Source organism: Sapajus apella, unplaced genomic scaffold, assembly GCF_009761245.1.
Source record: "Sapajus apella isolate SASKATOON/1434 unplaced genomic scaffold, GSC_monkey_1.0 scaffold62, whole genome shotgun sequence".
In the NCBI taxonomy this organism is placed as follows: Eukaryota; Metazoa; Chordata; class Mammalia; order Primates; family Cebidae; genus Sapajus; species Sapajus apella.
Window position 1 is genome coordinate 993,101 of NW_022437002.1, and position 18,374 is coordinate 1,011,474.

The 18,374-nt window shown below is 51.3% G+C and overlaps 1 protein-coding gene across 4 annotated transcripts in view; it reads left to right on the top strand.

Annotated features, from left to right (window-relative positions):
* The first annotated feature begins 9,836 nt into the window (after positions 1 to 9,836).
* Positions 9,837 to 18,374, top strand: part of EPB41 (erythrocyte membrane protein band 4.1) — a 223,570-nt gene continuing 215,032 nt past the window's right edge. The window contains exon 1 of one of the 4 annotated variants that reach the window (XM_032246650.1): positions 9,837 to 9,983. The gene's annotated coding sequence lies outside the window, so the exon portion shown is untranslated. Of the gene's footprint in view, positions 9,984 to 16,121; positions 16,706 to 18,374 lie in introns of those variants that run through there. The other 3 variants (XM_032246649.1, XM_032246625.1, XM_032246624.1) reach the window with 3 other exon arrangements.

The window sequence follows — 18,374 nt, forward strand, 5'->3', positions numbered from 1 at the left end:
GGGAGAAAATACTTGCAAACAGGGCACTCATATCCAAAATATACAAAGGACTCAAACAACTCAACAGGAAAAAACAATCTCATTTAAAAAGTGAGTAAAGGTCGAAAAAAATTTAAAAAAAAATTTTTTTTTAAGTGAGTGAAGATTAGCTGGGCATGGTGGCTCACATGCGTATAGACTCAGCTACTATGGAGGCTGAGGCAGGAGGATCCCTTGAGCCCAGGAGTTCAAGGCTGCAGTGAGTAAAATTGCACCACTGCACTCCAGCTTTGGTGACAGAGTGAGACCTCAACTATAAAAAAAAAAAAAAAAAAAAAAAAAAAAAAAAAGGCTCATGCCTATAATCCTAGCACTTTGGGAGGCCTAGGCAGGCGGATTATCTGAGATCAGGAGTTCAAGACCAGCCTGGCCAACAGAGCAAAATCCCAACTCTACTAAAAATACCAACAAATTTAGCTGGGTGCAGTGGTGGCACCTGTCTGTAATCCCAGCTACTTGGGAGGTGGAGCCAGGAGAATCAATTCAATCCGGGAGGCAGAGGTTGCGGTGAGCCGAGATCGTGCGTGCCGCTGCACTCCAGCCTGGGCAACAGAGACTTCATCTCAAAAAACAACCAACCAACCAACAAACAAACGATTTGGGCGAGGTGGCTCATGTCTATAGTCCCAGCACTTTGGGAGGCCGAGGTGGGTGGGTCACTTGAGCTCAGGAATTCGAGACCAGTCTGGCCAACATGGCAAAACCCCGTCTCTACTAAAAAGTACAAAAATTAGTTGGCGTGGTAATGGGCACCTGTAATCCCAGTTACCTGGGAGGCTGAGGCAGGAAAACCGCTTAAACTCGGGAGGCAGAGGCTGCAGTGAGCCGACACTGAGTCATTGCACTCCAGCCCAGGCGACAAGAGAGAATCCGTCTTGGTAGAGACGTGGTTTTGCCATGTTGCCCAGGGTGGTCTCCAACTCCTGGGCTCAAATGATCCGCCTGACAAAGTGGCGGGAATTACAGGTGCAAGCCACCACGCCTGATCCAAAAATTTAAAAAATAATTATTTATATCTTTGAGTTAAAAAGAACAACCTCCCCCTACACACACACACATACATTTGGATGTATTTCCTTACCCAGAAGAATGTTCAAGGAGTCCACAGCTGATTCCAGAGCCTTTTAAAATGGAATGTGAACCTCGAACTTAACTGCAGGATCCTAAACCTTCATTGGATGCTCCAGGGGTCCAGGACCCAAAAGTTTAAGAGGCCGCTGCTTTAGGGAGTGGGGGCGGCGGGGAGCGGTTCACACAGGCCTCACAGCCACATGCAAATAGGCCCACATCTGTACACCTGTGACCCATACACCTGACCCATACGCATGCACACCTGTACACCTGTGTTCATACACGTGCACACAAACGGATTGGGAGAAATTTAGGCAAGGCTGCCCGAGATTAGGCTCATTTCACAGACGCTGCTGCCACCTACTGGCTATATCTTGCATTAGCATCCTTGTTTAGTTCCTGCTCTATTCCATTCTGTCCTCTATTGCTCATCCCTGGAAGCTGTGCACTGGAACTGGTTCCTGAAAGAGGGACACGAATAAGGGAGGTGGGGTGGCGTGGGGAATTATCATTGACTAACTGTTCATTATATGTCAGGCATTGCTGTCCCTTACAGCTGTTATATTTGTTTTCTCAATCCCATGTGCCGTATGCAGTGCTTGGCACATGAAAAGTCCTAATAGCTATTTCAATTAAATGAATTAAAAACACTGTAAAGTGAGTGTGTTTAACAAATGAGGAGATGGGCCGGGCACGGTGGCTCACACCTGTAATCCCAGCATTTTGGGAGGCCGAGGTGGGTGGATCAGCTGGGGTCAGGAGTTTGAGACTACCCTGGCCAACACGGCAAAACCCTATCTCTACTAAAAACACAAAAATTAGCCAGGCAAGGTGGTGTGCACCTGTAGTCCCAGCTACTGGGGAGGCTGAGGTGGGAGAATCACTTGGACCCAGGAGGTGGAGGTTGCAGTGAGCCAAGATCCTGCCACTGCACTCCAGCCTGGGTGACAGAGCAAGACTCTAAAGGCACAGTGGTTCATGCCTGTAATCCCAGCAATTTGGGAGGCTGAGGCAGGTAAATCACCTGAGGTTCAGAGTCCCAGACCAGCCTGACCAACATGGAGAAACCTGTCTCTACTAAAAATATAAAAAATTAGCTGGGCGTGGTGGCACATGACTGTAATTCCAGCTACTTGGGAGGCTGAGGCAGAAGAATTGCTTGAACCTGGAAGGCGGAGGTTGCGGTGAGCTGAGATTGTGCCATTGCATTCCAGCCTGGACAACAAGAGCAAAACTCCATTTAAAAAAAAAAAGAAGTTTAATGGACTCCACATGGCAGAAGGCAAAAGGTACGTCTTACATGGCGGAAGCAAGAAAGAGAATGAGAGTCAAGGCTGGGTGTGTTAGCCCAAGCCTGTAATCCCAGCACTTTGGGAGGCTGAGGTGGGTGGATCACCTGAGGTCAGGAGTTTGAGACCAGCCTGGCCAACTTGGCAAAACCCTGTCTCTACTAAAAATACAAAAATTAGCTAGGCATGGTGGTGGGCACCTGTAATTGCAGCTACATGGGAGGCTGAGGCAGGAGAATCACTTAACCTCGGGGGGTGGAGGATACAGTGAGTCAGGATGGTGCCACTGCACTCCAGTCTGGGCAACAGAGTGAGACTCTGTCTCAAAAAAAAAAAAAAAAAAAAAAAAGAGAATGAGCGCGAAGCAAAACAGGTTTCCCTTATCAAATCATCAGATCTCCTGAGACTTATCATTTGCTACCATGAGAACAGTATGGGAGAAACCGCCCCATGATTCAACTATCTCCCACTTCGTCCCTCCCACAACACGTGGGAATTATGGGAGTACAATTCAACATGATATTTGGGTGGGGACACAGAGCCAGAGACATCACAGGCCCAGGGGCAGCCCCACATTTGCACAGGCCCTATGAGGGACCTCAGCCTTGTGTTTATGAGATCACATGTTTCCTTACAGTTTGGAAAAGTAAACCATGCTAACCTCAGTGAAGTAAGCCCACTGTCTCCTCCCCCCTACTCCTCCTCCTTCCCACTGTGTCTTCTGGCTTTGAGTGGCCACAGGACTTTTGTAGTCTTTTATTTTTTTGAGACAGAGTCTCCTTCTGTCGCCCAGGCTGGAATGCAGTGGCACAATATTGGCTCACTGCAACCTCTGCCTCCCAGGTTCAAATGATTCTACTGCCTCAGCCTCCCCAGTAGCTGGTATTACAGGCATGTGCCACCATGCCTGGCTAATACTTATATTTTTAGTAGAGATGGGGTTTCACCATGTTGGTCAGGCTGGTCTTGAACTCCTGACCTCGTGATCAGCCCTCTTCCGCCTCTCAAAGTGCTGGGATTACAGTTGTGAGCCACTGTGCCTGGCCGCCTTTTGTATTCTTAACTTTACATTCTTTACCTTAAGAAGACCCCTCCTCCAGACAAGCTTCAGGCCTCACAATCCTGGATCTGCCCATTGGGTCCTCAGTTTCCCAATTGCAAAGAGACAATAAAGGCTGTGGAAGGGCTTAATAGGATGAAAGATGATCTCCTTTTTAAATTTGTATTTATTTTTGAGACAGGGTCTGCTCTGTTGCCCAGGCTGGAGTGCAGCGGCACAGTCACAGCTTACTATAGCCTCGACCTCATGGGCTCAAGCGGTCCTCCGATCTTAGCCTCCTGAGTAGTTGTGACTATAGGCACATGCCACCACATCTGGCTAAGTTTTTGTATTTTTTGTAGAGCTGGGGTTTCGTCATGTTGCCCAGGCTGTCGTGAACTCCTGGGCTGAAGCAATCCTCCTGCCTTGGTCTCCCAAAGTGTTGGGATTACAGATATAAGTCAGTGCTCCTGGCCTATGTTTAAAATTTATTTTTATTTATTAATTTTTTTTTTTTTTTTTTGAGACGGAGTTTCACTCATGTTACCCAGGCTGGAGTGCAATGGCGCGATCTCGGCTCACCGCAACCTCCGCCTCCTGGGTTCAGGCAATTCTCCTGCCTCAGCCTCCTGAGTAGCTGGGATTACAGGCACGCACCACCATGCCCAGCTCATTTTTTTGTATTTTTAGTAGAGACGGGGTTTTACCATGTTGACCAGGATGGTCTCGATCTCTTGACCTCGTGATCCACCCGCCTCGGCCTCCCAAAGTGCTGGGATTACATTATTTATTAATTTTTTTAAGACTAGTCAAGTGCAGTATGTCTCACTAGTCAAGTGAGAATGAGGGAAAGAGTAGAACAAGGAATTTGATCTGTAACTGACTGAATAATCAATTGAGATAATTCGCTAGATTTGGACCGGCGTATTTTTATGCTTTTAGAGACAGGGTCTGCATGTGTTGCCAGGCTGGTCTCAAGGGATCCTCCCATCTTGCTTCCCAAAGTCCTGGCCTAGCAGGTGTGAGCCACCTTGCCTAGCCAATGGTGATCTCTTTTAATCCTCTCAAAGGCCCCAGAGAAGAAAAAGAGCAAACATAAGGAACTTAGAGTTTCACAGCAAGTTGTGGCAAGCTGTGAAGTTACAATCCAGGATAGCCCACTTGAAAGCCCCCCTTTCACTATCACCTCCTGCCTCGAGTGCCCACCTGCACACTTAAAGGCACCCACCTTTCCCCTCTCAGCCTCTGGCAGCCTGGAAGGCTTAGCTCTGAACTTCCACCCCAGCAGCTCCATGACCTCAAGGGGGCGGCAGACACCGTCTTTCCCTCATTTTCCTGGCACCTGCTCATTCCAGGTTTCAGAGTCCCACATAGAATCTCAGCTGTCCCAACACCTTCATCAGCTCTCTCCTGTCCTTTCCTGCAAACAGTGAGTACTGCCTTCAAATCCTGGCCTTGTCATGTACTCGCTGTGTGATAGTGAGTAGATCACCTCACCTCTCTCTGCCTCATTTAATTCATCCATAAAATCGGGGTATCTTGTGAAAACAGGTCAGTGACGCACCGGCACGTATATAATATACCAACAATCATTGACAGCACTTGCTGTTTCAACCAGGCCTTCGGAGATGTCACGCCCCCTGGGAAGGGGTTCTCCTGATAGGATTGGTCCCTGCCCCACCCTGCAGCAAAGCCAAGGGACTCCTGGGCAATGGGGCCTTTCAGAGCTCTTCAGCATTCATTTGTTGGCATCCTCTGTGCCCACGAACGGGCCCCTCCCTAGGCTGTGGTGTCTGACTTGGCTTTTTCTCCATCCCTAGTAACTCCCATCTCTCCCTTGGAAGGGCTCTGCAACCTCCTGAGGATCTTCGCCAAATTTCTTTTCTTTCTTTTTAAGTCTCGCTCTGTTGCTGAGACTGAAGTTCAGTGGCGCGATCTCAGCTCACTGCAACCTCTGCCTCCTAGGTTCAAGTGAATCTTCTGCCTCAGTGAGTGGCTGGGATTACAGGCACCCACCACCACGCCTGGCTATTTTTTTTTTTTTTTTTTTTGTATTTTTAGTAGAGACAGGGTTTCATCATGGTTGGCCAGGCTGGTCTCAAACTCCTGACGTCACGTGATCTGCCTGCCTTGGCCTCCCAAAGTGCTGGGATTATAGGCGTGAGCCACTGCGCCTGGCCCCAAATTTCAAATCCATCCTCCTGAAGAGGGGTCGCTGACCCATTGCCTACCAATTTTCACTGTCCTTTTACCTATCCCCAGATGACTGCAAACTCCAGTCTCCTCTATCTCAAAGACTCACTGACCATCCTGGCATTTGAAGCCTTCCACAATTTGGTCTCATGATTCACTCTGTGCTTCAACTATCCCGAACCATTTTCTGTTCCCAGAGTCCACCTTCACTCTCCTACCTCCAAGCCTTTGTGCAGGCTGTTCTTCCACCTGGAATGCCCTCTCTCATTACCATGTAGTAAATTAGTGGGCAAAGTCCAGGTGGGAGGTCACCTCCTCCAGGCAGTCTTCCCTACTCCCTCAGATGGAATCACTTTCTTCTCTCTGGGATCTAGGCATGCAATTACTTTAGAGTCTTCCTCGTAGGAAGCCAGGAGTCACAGCAGGAACATCCATTATCCACACTTTACAAGTGCCTTTCCCTTCTAGTATCTCGGGTCTGGGAAAAGCAGGCAGGGTGAGAGCCATTACCTCGTTTGACTGATGAGAAGACAGGCTAGGAGGAAGTCCTAAGCTGAGTAAATGGTGGAGTCAGGATTCAAACCCGCCAGGGCCACACCCCCTGGCAAAGGCCTGAGAGTTCCCTCCCTCTCTGCCATTTCTGTGGCCTGGTCTTGTGACTCTCTTCCCCCTTGTCAGTCTTACCTTTTAATAATATGCTGAATGAAGTGCTGCTGAAGGAACAGAGGCTCCCACGTGTGCACGCCCCCACCCCCACCCCGTCTGTTCCTCCGCTTCTTTATCACCCACCTCAAGCCCATCTGAAGCTGCTGGGAGTGCCCAGGCTCCGGCAGGATAAGCAGTTCCTGGAGGCCCGGGCCTTCTCAGAGGAGGAGCAGGAGACACAAACAGGTTCCTTCCCCCACCCCTCAAGCTTATCAGGGCCCCACAGGCCCCCGGGAACTGAATGCACAGCCAAGGGAGGAAAGCTGCCCCCTGCCTGTCACCTTCACACCCTCTATGACTTACCCATCCCTACTAAAAATAAGAAAAATTAGCTGGGCATGGTGGTCTGTGCCTGTAATTCCAGCTACTCGGGAGGCTGAGGCAAGAGAATTGCTTGAACCCGGGAGGCAGAGGTTGCAGTGAGATCATGCCACTGCACTCCAGCCTGAGCGACAGATCGGGACTCCATCTCAAAAGCAAAAAAAAAAAAAAGAGTGGTGTGACCTTGGATTGCCACTTTAGCTCTCTGAGCCTCAGAAGCTCTTTAGAAAATTTTTGGCTGTCAGAATTCAATAAGATAAAATGAGCAAATGCACGTAAAAGAACCAGGATCACTAAATATGAGCAGCTTCTTCAAGAGGTCACTGCTGACGGGTGCATCTCAGGCAGCAAAGTGCTCCCTGCAGTCTGGTGATGGAGGTGAAGATTATGATGTCACTGGCAGAGGCCGTGGGGCAGGGGCCTGAAGTCCAGGTAGTGACAGCCTCCCTGCTTCAGTGACTGACAATGCCACACAAGGCCTTCACCCACTCTAAGTGCACAAGTCACCTCAACCAGAAACACACACACAGGTGCTGGGGTCCAGGGGCCATGGAACAGGGTAGAGCTCTCTAGGTCCCAGGGCCTGAGACCCAGGGGACAACCTGTTTATAGGACACAGACAGACACAGATTCACACCCTCTATACAAACTCACAAACATGGGCACACCCTCACAAGCACTAAAACACCTCCCCCCCCATACACACAAATGCACAGAAACAGGAGATACAGGATCACAAACATATTCCCAAATGCACTCCCCATGCACAAATTCAGAAACGCAGAGCCCTTCCTGGCCACCCCCAAACACACACACACACACACACACACACACACTTATCAGGCTGGGGCAGGCACTGGCACTGCTGAGTCACCCACAGGCAGCTCAGCCCAACAGAGCTAGAGCCACGTGGCTGCCTCAGCCCGGAGAGGGCAGGGCCCACAGCAGCTCTCTAGAATCACCCCATCCACCTGACTGCTGGAGTTTTCCTCTCCCCAGCCCTTTGATTGATTCAGGGGTGGGGATGGGGTTGGGGGAGGAGCCACTGTTTGCAGAGGCCAAATCAAAAAGTTCACAGCCTGCTCCCTCCTGGGTGAGTGAGTACATGTGAGAGCAATTAAAAAATACTACTAGATTCATTACTGAGTATTTGCAAATATATTTTCACACACTGTCATGTAATCATCACAGCAGCTCTATATAAAGTTAGTACTATTTTTTTTTTTTTTTTGAGGTGGAGTTCTGCTCTTGTTACCAGGGCTGGAGTGCAATGGCATGATTTCTGCTCACCACCACCTCTGCCTCCCAGGTTCAAGTGATTCTCCTGCCTCAACCCTCAGAGTAGCTGGGATTACGGACATGCGCTACCATGCCGGGCTAATTTTTTGTATTTTTAGTAGAGACGGGGCTTCTCCATGTTGGTCAGGCTGGTCTCGAACTCCTGACCTCAGGTGATACACCCACCTCAGCCTCCCAAAGTGCTGGGATTATAGGCGTGAGCCACCACATCCAGCCAGTTAGTACTATTATTAATCCCATTTTGCCCCAGAAAAGGGGTAGCTTGCCCCAAGGCCCAAAGCCCAGACTTACTCGCCTCCAAATCCCTACCTCATAACCCCTTGGCAATACTGTCTGGTGGGCAGGTGGGATATAGGCAAGTGAAAGGTACATCAATGTGCTTGGAAGCCTGGTTTTGTGTGTGTGTGTGTGTGTGTGTGTGTGTGTGTGTGTGTGTGCATGTACCAGGCTTCCCCAGGGAATTCACAGGTATAGGGACTGAAAGGGTCTCAAGTGTCCTGATTTCTGGTCAAAGGATCCAACGCTTCTTTAGTGCCTTAGAGCCCACCTCCCTCGATCAGAAAAACTCTCTCAGGTCTAAGGGCTCAGTCTGACCTTCCTGTGCTAGACTACGGGCTCCTTAAAGGCAGGAACCAGGGCCCTGAAGCCTCAAACAGGACCTAACTCAGAGAAAACCTCAGTGAATTTGGAGTATGGGGAGCTGTGGGGGGGGGTGGGAGGGAGTGGGGAGGAGTCAATCAGTGTATGACTTTTAATTCAGTTTTGTATCAATATAACAATAACATCAATAATTATAGTAAATGCTCATGTTTATTGGGGCTTACCCTGGGACTGGCACCTTTCTTAGCACTTCACATGGATTCTCTCATTCAATTCTTGCCACAACCCTTGAGGAAAATACTTTTATTAACCTCACTTTGCAGAGGAGCAAACTGGCTTGGAGAGAGTTAGTACCTTGGCCAAAGTAACTCAGGAAGGGGCAGTGTTGGGGATTGGAACACAGGCCGTCGAGTTAGCCCGTTTAATAGGAAGATCACTATACTCAGAGGAAGGCCTTTGTCCTCAGCAGCTTCAGTTTGCCATGTTGGTCCAAAGAAAGGATTAGTTTTCCATGGTGCTCTGGCCTGGAATATTCTATGATCCTATGATTCTGTGATGAAGAACTTTTGAAGAGTCAGGCTTGGTTTTGAATGAAAGAGGCCACTCTGGGGCTGGTGAGCTTCCTGTCATGGGCATATGTAAGCCAGCCCAGGCCTGAAATGGGAATGAGGGGATGAGTCTTCTGCCAGTGACCATGGAAGCCCCTGCCAGTGTTGATAGAGGGGACCATCAGGAGGGGAAGAGTCAGAGAAGAGTGGCAAGGTGGGCATGAGAGGAACCAGAAGTCACATTTACAGAATGCCTACTGTGTACCAGGCCTGTGCTTGACATTTAACTTAATCGCTAATTCCCAGGAAAACATTGTAACATTTACAGTTGAGGAAATTCAGATCCAGAGAAGTGATTGGTTCAAAGTCACGCCAGACGAAGTGGTAGGACAGGTGATCCAGGTAAGCCCCCCCAGGGTCACTTCCCTAGATCCCCTCTGACCAACCCCTCTACCTAGTGCCCTTAAGGGCAGCACCACGTGGCAAATTACATCACACTTTTGTCATATGACGTCACACCTGTCAATCCAGGAACTCCCTCCCCTTCCCTCCCCTGATCTCTGGGGTCTATCAGAGCAGTCCCCAGTTCAGCCTCCCTGCCGGACCAGGCCTCACCTGCAGCCCCCGCCCCTTCCCGGCAGAGACTTTTGCACTCCTCTGCCCCGGCCTCCCACTCCCCGCCCCGCTGACCGGCAGTTGCCTGCGCCAATCAGAGGGCCCAGCGGGCGGGGCGGAGTCTCACGTTGGAGTTGCCCTGTCAGTGCAGGTGGAGGCCCCGGCGGGGCAAAGTGGCAGGAACCTCTTAAAGGGCGAGAGCGGCGCGGAGCCAGAGCGCGGTCCGGCCCGGCCCGGCCCTGGTCGCCGCCGCACCCAGCCCAGGTGAGCCTGGACCACCTGGGGGGCGACCCTCGGTCCCCGGGAGGGACAGGGTGAGGGACAGAAGAACCCACCCTTAAGGGCTCCGACCGTCCCGGGAGAGGCGACCAGGGTCGAAGGGCCCGGGGCTGAAGGGTCCAGGGGTCCCGGATTTCAGAATCCGAACTTGGGGTCCAAAGGAGTCTGGGCGTCTTGAAGTTCGGGGTGCAGGGAGGGGCGCGGGAATCTGGAGCGGGGATCCGGGAGCTCGGATCCGGAGCTAGACACGTCCGGGTCCGGCCGGTCCTGGCTGTCTGGGGCGGGGGTCCTGGGTTCGGTCCCCGCTCGCGGGTCCCTGCAGGGCGGCGCAGCCCCCGGCCGCCCCCTAGACCCGCCTCGCCCAGCCCCGCAGGCTCCAGCCGGGCCCGCAGCGGCGCTGGAGCTGGCGGGCGGCGCGCAGCAGGAGGGGGCTACCGGGCCTGGAGCCCCGCGCCCCGCTCCCGCCCTTACATAACTGACTTTGAGTTTCCGGACCCAGGGACCCGCAAGCTGGGGCGCCGGCTGTGCCCGCCAGGGTGGCCCCGGCCGCCGCGCCAGCCCCACACCCTCCCTGCCAGGCTTGGTCTAGGGGACTTCCCTCTGTCTGGGTCTCCCGGGTCTCTCTGTCCGGTTCAGGCTCCGGCTCGCTCTCATCCTCGGTTCCCTGTGTCTCTCATCTCTCGTCTCTGTTTGGCTGTCTCTGCCTGTCTCTTGTCCTGTCTTTCATCAAGAATTGTCTGGCCCTCACCTACACTTCCCGGCAGGCCCCACCTCTTCAGGGTGGGACAGGACCCTTCCCCTCCAGCTTGTTGGAGGCAGGGACCTGTCCAGACCTACCCGAGTCCGAGTCCAAGCTCGATCCAGAAGTGGGGAGGAGAGAGGAGTGTTGGGGAAGGTGATTCCAGGACCCACAGCTCCTGGGTCCGGAACGGACTGCCCCCTCTCCGCCTCTGAAGCCCTTTCCTCCAGAAGGAGGAGGCTTGGGGAGACCCTGGCTGGGGCTGGGCTTAGGGCAGCTGGGAATCCCTGTGAGAGCTGCCTAGTGTCTCGTCGGGGTCAGGTCCTCAGCTATTGAAGGAGAGCGGGAGGGGTTGGGGAGGGGCCAGAGCCAGGGGAGCTTCAGCAAACTCCCTACCTCCACCCAGTTCCAGGCCTGGAAGATGGTCTTGGCAGGAGGCTGGGGTGGGGAAGGGATCAGTAGGAGGAGGCCCAAGGGACTTCTGCATGTTGGGGAGCGGGGCGGGATAGAATGACAGACCCTCAAGTCTAAGGAGCACCTCCTGAGGTCACTCCTTGCCTTTAAGGCTCTCCGGAGGAGTGTCAGACAGACACCTCAGAAATAACTGTAAATAAGATGTTAAAGCAGGTGTGAGGCGGGAATTATTATTTCGAGACAGAGTCTCGCTCTGTCACCTAGGCTGGAGTGCAGTGGTGTGATCTTGGCTCATTGCAACCTCTCCCTTCCAGGTTCAAGTGATTCTCCTGCTTCAGCCTCCTGAGTAGCTGGGATTACAGGCGCCTGCCACTATGCCTGGCTAATTTTTGTATTTTTAGTAGAGGCTGGGTTTTACCACGTTGGTCAAGCTGGTCTGGAACTCCGGACCTTGTGATCTGCCAGCCTCAGCCTCCTAAAGTGCTGGGATTACAGGCGTGAGCCATTGCACCCAGCCGGGAATTATTAATTCTAAGCGGGGAGGAACTTTGCAGAAGGAGGTAGGAGGTTTGAGAAGAAAGGGAGCCAGAAGCTGAAGGGAGCAGAGAGGGAGGGAGGAAGGGAAGGGGACATCCAGTGCCCAGTAGGCTCTGTACTCAGCAGAACTGGGTTGAACCCTGACCCTTCCACTTTCCTGCTGTGTGACTTTGCATGAGTCATTTCACCTCTCTGAGCTCCAGGCTGTCCTTTGTCAATAATCTGGACCTTGCAGGCATAAGCAGCATCAAATAAGGCAATGTGTATGCAGACTGGAACGATACCTGGTCTGAGATCCAGCCAGTAGTGTGTTTTAAGAAGGGAATGGAGTGGGGAAGCCCTGAGGTTTCCCCTGTATGTACAGGAGAGCCAGGCACCACCTGCCAGGTCCCAGCAACATGGGGCATGGGTGGAGTACCTGGGCATGTGGGTGGCACTCACTGAGGCCAGGAGGCCCCACACCCAGCTGTCTCCTGATTGGCCCATCCCTGCACCTCCTAGACCAGGGCTAGCCTCCCTCCTGTAGGTCCCAGGTGCCAACAGAAGCTCCCAGGCCACCTTACTCCCTAGACCAGTGTGGGTGGAGCCCTGGCAGGGCAGGGTCGGCACGCTCTCTGCAGAATGGACCATGGCCAGCAGCCTGGCTGGCCGTGCTGGGCAGAAACATCTCAGTCTGGCTAGGAAGCTGCTGACGCTGTGCAGGCCCCATGGAGGCCCAGACCTCTGTTGGCTGGAGGTGGGCCCAGCTCATAGAACCTAGGCTGCAGGGTGAGACTGAGGCTGGGGTGGGAGTGAGGAGGGGAGATGCAAGGAGAGACTCCTGGAAAGGAATCCTAAGCAGAGGTGTGGAATCAAACTGAACTTCATTTGGTTATTCTCTAAGCCTTTCTTGAGCACCTGCTGTGCACCACATACAGGTCTGCCAGAGACAGAGCTGAACAGGATACTCACAGACGACTCAGCATAGAGTTATGGTGGCCTGAGATTTGTTAAGGATTTGCAGAATGACTCTGGACGACAGTTCCTGGGGATAGGGGAGTTCAGAATTTTCCCGGGGCGTAAGATTCTGATATTAGTTTAATTTAATTTAATTTAATTTAATTTTTTTGAGACTGACTCTCACTCTGTCACCCAGGCTGGAGTGCAGTGGCACAATCTTGGCTCACTGCAACCTCCACCTCTAAGGTTCAAGCAATTATCTTGCCTCAGCCTGCCATGTAGCTGGGATTACAGGCACCTGCCACCACACCTGGCTAATTTTTGTATTTTTAGTAGAGACAGGATTTTGCCATGTTGGCCAGGCTGGTCTCGATCTCCTGACCTCAGGTGATCTGCTTGCCTCGGCCTCCCAAAGTGCTGGGATTACAGGCGTGAGCCACCACACCCGGCTGATTCTGATATTTATTTATTTATTTTTATTTAATTTATTTTTTTGAGATGGAGTCTTGCTCTGTCACTAAGGCTGGAGTGCAATGGCATGATCTCTGCTTACCGCAACCTCCACCTCCTGGGTTCAAGCATTCTCCTGCCTCAGCCTCCCAAGTAGCTGGGATTACAGGCATGTGCCACTAATTTTTTTAGGGGTGTGTATTTTTAGTAGAGATGGGGTTTCACCATGTTGACTAGGCTGGTCTTGAATTCCTGACCTTGTGATCCACGTGCCTCAGCCTCCCAAAGTGTTGGTATTACAGGCACAGGCCACTGCGCCCAGCCTCTGATATTTATTTTTATTTTTTGAGATAGTGTCTTGTTCTGTTGCCCAGGCTGGAGTGCAGTGGCATGCTGTTGGCTCACTGCGACCTCTACCTCCCAGGTTCAAGCGATTCTCCTGCCTCAGCCTCCCGAGGAGCTGGGACTACAGGCAAGTGCTACCATATCCAGCTAATTTTTTTTTTTGTATTTTAAGTAGAGACAGAGCTTCACTGTGTTAGCCAGGATGATCTCGATCTCCTGACCTTGTAATCCGCCTACCTTGGCCTCCCAAAGTGCTGGGATTACAGGCATGAGCCACCATGCCTGGCTGATTCTGATATTTATTAAAGGGGACAGGATTCCATTTCTTTATAGACTGCAGGCCAGTCACTTTTTTCTCTGGGTTTCAGTTTCCCTTTCCTTGAAATGAGTAGGGGAGATAAGTCTAAAGTCTCCATGGGTCTTCCAGCACCTATTACTATAGCCTCAGGACCTGGTCTGGGACTTAGTCTACCCCCTACCCTCACCCCACATGAGGGGATAGGATGGAACGAGGTGAAGGCTGGGTATGATGGGCCCACAGGTCCTGTTCTTGGCCTGTGTTCTCTAATCATAGTTACAGCCACTGCCTGTTAAGCAATTACTATGCACAGCATTCTGTTCTAAGCCTTTAATATGCTGCATTAACTCATTCAATCCTTACAACCTCATGAGGGAAATATTCTTCCTGTTTTGCAGGAGTTTAGGGAGGTGAACAGACTTGACCAAAGTCACAAAGCTGGGGAATGGCTGAGCTGGGATTTGAACTTAGGTTCAACTCCAAAGCCCAGACTTAACTAAGAGTGGGAGCCTCCACCCCACGGGTGCTGAGGTGCCCACATTGCTCAGCCCTTACTTGTGGAGCTGTTTGACCCTTGCTGGAGTAAGCTCTGAGCTCTGGGATGTTGAGGCTGGGGAGCTGGGGAACAAGCTGTGCTGCCTATGTTGGGTGGCCCCTGGGCCCAGTGTAGAGAGAAAGGGGCAGAGGGAGCAATGTGCAGGTCAGATAGGGCCCACTAGGGGTTTCCCCAGAGGGCAGCCACACCCAGCTACTGCCCAGGTGCAAGACTGGGCACTGAAAGGCAACCTTGGGTATGTGGCCAACTTTAGACCGCAGTTTCCCCATCTGTAAAGCATAGTCTTAAATGAGCGTAGACATTCCTTGACCCCTGGGTTAGTGGCTGAGGTCAGCAATAGGATAAAGGGTAAGAGGAGGGCTTGGAGTGACAGCGACTGAGTCTGTGAAGGAAGAGTTTGGGTCAGGAACAGCTTGGATCCTTGGCCAGCTGTTTGACAGCCATTCAGGTGAAGAGACTGGGGTTGGAGAGGTTCAAAGGCTTGTCTGTGCAGCCAGTACCTAGAGACTGAAAGGAAACAAATCAAGAGAAAACTTGGAGAACAAAATCCAGGCAGATGTGAGCTAGAATCCTGGGTTGGCCACTTAACTAGGCTTGGAGGTGTGAAGTGTCACCCCTGAGGACACAGGAAAGAGTCCCTTCACCTCACTGTCCTCATCTTTAAAGTGGGAATAGTAATAATTTCTCCGTTGGCCACTTCCTGGGTTTTTGTGAAGGTTAAAGGAGGTGAGGCATTTATAGAATCAGGTGAGAATGTGGTTGCTGGTTATTTTTCAGTCCAAAGATATAGTTCTGTGTGTGTGTTTGTGGTGGTGGAGAGCATTTGTGACAGCTCCTCTTTATCCTGGGGTTGTGCTGGAGAGAAGACCTAAGAATAACACCACTGGCTGGGCAAGCGGTGGCTCACACCTGTAATCCCAGCATTTTGGGAGGCCGATGCAGGTGGATCACCTGAGGTCGGGAGTTCAAGACCAGACTGGACAACATGGTGAAACCCCGTCTCTACTAAAAATACAAAAAATTAGCTGGGCATGGTGGTGGCCGCCTATAATCCCAGCTGCTTGAGAGGTTGAGGCAGGAGAATCGTTTGAACCCAGGAGACAGAGGTTGCAGTGAGCCAAGATAGCGCCACTGCACTCCAGCCTGGGCAACAGGAACGAGATTCTGTCCCCCGCCCCGCCCCCCGCGCTCAAAAAAAAAAAAAGCATTGTTCCAGATGTTTTACATGTATTAACTCATGTAATCCTCACATCAACCCTGCAAGGTGGCTATTAATACTATCTCCAGTTTGCAGATGAATAAATGAGGCATAGAGAAATTTAAAAAATGGTCCCAATGTCACAAAAGGTAGAGCCATAAATAGTAAAGTCAGGATTTGCCCACGTTCTTTTTTTTTTTTTTTTTTCAAGATAGAGTCTTACTCTATTGTCCAGGCTGGAGTGCAGTGGTGCGATCTTGGCTCACTGCAACCTCTGCCTTCCAGGTTCAAGCAATTCTTGTGCCTTAGCCTCCTGAGTAGCTAGGATTACAGGTGCCTGCCACCATGCCTGGCTAATTTTGTATTTTTAGTAGAGGTGAGGTTTCACAGTGTTGGCCAGGCTAGTCTCAAACTCCTGACCTCAATTGTTCTGCCTGCTTCGGCCTCCCAAAGTGCTGGGATTACAGGTGTCAGGTTCTTTTATTTTGAGACAGGGTCTCACTCTGTCGCCCAGGCTAGAGTATAATGGGGTGATCACAGTTCACTGCAGCCTCAACCTCCTGAGCTCAAGGGAGCCTCCTACCTCGGCCTCCCAAGTAGCTAGGACTATATCGGCATGCAGCCACACGCAGCTAACTTTTGGACTTTTTGTAGAGATGGGGTTTCGCCATGTTGCCCAGGTTGGTCTTGAACTCCTGAGCTCAAACAAGCCTCCCACCTCAGCCTCCCAAAGTGCTGGGATTATAGGTGTGAGGTACTGCGCCCGGCTGGCCCAGGTTCTTAAAGTCTCCTCCTTGACGTACTCATCACAGCTGTAATTCAGTATTTACATAATTGTCTCCCCACTGCCTTGTAGGCTCCATAAGGGGAGGGGGCATGTCTGTCTTCTTCAGACTGTATCCCCAACTCCTGGCACACAGCAGGTGCTCAGTTAATGTTTGTTCACAGGGATTCTGTTGCCTCTAGTGGACTGGGACCTGGAGGCCTGATGAGCTGAGGGTGGATTATCAGATTATTGCTGACAAGGGTGTCTGCCCCAGCAAGACCCCATAGGCAGAGGGAGGGCAGGGTTCCCTCCTGGCCCAGGCCCTGGCTGAAGAAGGGCCCCCAAGGGCTTGTTCTTGGCTGTGCTGTGTGTCTCACTGCTGTTCTTTGCTTCCATGTGCCACTGCGGTGATGGCTCCATGGCCTCTCCTGGACTGGCTGCGTGACCCCCAACGGCTGCTTCTGGGTGAGTAATGGTTTGACTTAACGACTGCCACGTGAGCTGATTTTAATGTGCGTCCTGTGGCTTTGAGGCTGCTGGGAAGCGTAAAGAGATGCCCGGGGGTAGGGGCAGAAACGCTGGGCTAGGGCTATCTGTGAAGTTATTGTCCTACCACAAGCAGGGCCTACAAATTAAACACACTGGGTGCTGATTTTTTGGTCACACAGTACAGTGCAAAGGCCTTTGGGGCAGACTGGCTTGGAATAGAATCGTTTTCTGTCACTTACAGCTGGGTGATTCTTTGCATCTCAATTTCATGTCTGCAAAATAAGAAAATGAATACTTACGGGACACAAGTATATTTGTTCTTTTATTCATGTAAGCCCCACAAGGGCAGGGATTTTTGTTCATCTATTCACTGCTGTATCTCTGGCACCTAGGGTGTAGTAGCTCATAGTAGGTGCTCAATGAATGTTTCCAAAGGAATGAAGATATTTATTGACTGTTTATGGTTCACCTATCAATGTGCTTGGTTTTGGATTAAATGGCTAATGGATATAAAGAGCCCAGCATGATAGGGGCTCAGTGAATGTGAATCACCTATTTGCTCAATAGACTGACTTTCTTGGGGACCAGGGCTCTGGTAAAGTGAGCTCTGGGTCATCTGCACTTAGTAAGGGGCCAAGAACCCAACATGTATCAATCAGCACAGATAGGGGCCTAGGCAGTTGGACTTCCTGGAAGGGAGTGATAGAGCCTCTAATTTTTTTTTTTTTTTTTTAAAGATGGGGTTTCACCATGATGGCCAGGCTGGTTTTGAACTCCTGAATTCAGGTGATCCACCCATCTCGGCCTCCCAAAGTGCTAGGATTACAGGCGTGAGCCACCACACCCAGCGAGCCTCTAGTTTTCATCAGAAGAGAGAGGCAGCTGGGAAGATCTGGGGCAGAATGGGAGAGATGGGAAGGGACTCTGCCCTTCTAGTATTGCCACGTTCCTAGCTGTGTGACCCTGGACAAGGCATGCTCTTCTCTGAGTCTTGGAGAACTCATCTGTGTTGTATATATCTCAACATTTTCCCCGCATAGGTGTGGGAAGGAGTTGGTGAGAAGAACCCAGCACAGGGCCCCATTTGGTAATTGTTGTTTCTTCCCAGCTCTGGGCTCATTTTACAATTCTGGGAGAGGACTAAGTGTTCCTCGTTCTGGCTCCTTTCTCCTACTTTTTTCCTTTTTTTTTTTTTGAGACAGGCTCTAGTTCTATTGCCCAGGCTAGAGTGCAGTGGCGTGGTCTCGGCTCACTGCAACCTCCACCAGGTTCAAGCGATTCTCCTGCCTCAGCCTCCCAAGTAGCTGGGATTACAGGTGCCCACCACCATGCCCGACTAATTTTTATATTTTTTAGTAGAGGCAGGGTTTCACTGTGCTGGCCAGGCTGGTCTTGAACTCCTGACCTTGTGATCTACCCGCCTCGGCCTCCCAAAGTGCTAGGATTACAAGCCTACTTTTAACTTCTCACCCAGCTGGGACTGGAATCCCAGGAGCCCCTGAACTTCCCAGCAGGCTGACCAGGGGGCCCTGGGACTAGGGTTGGGCTCTGCCTGGTGTGGGAGGAGCTGAGTGGAGGTTCCAGCTCAACCACTCTTGCTGTGTGACTTAGTTCTGTAACCCATTCTCTGCCTCGGTTGCCTTAC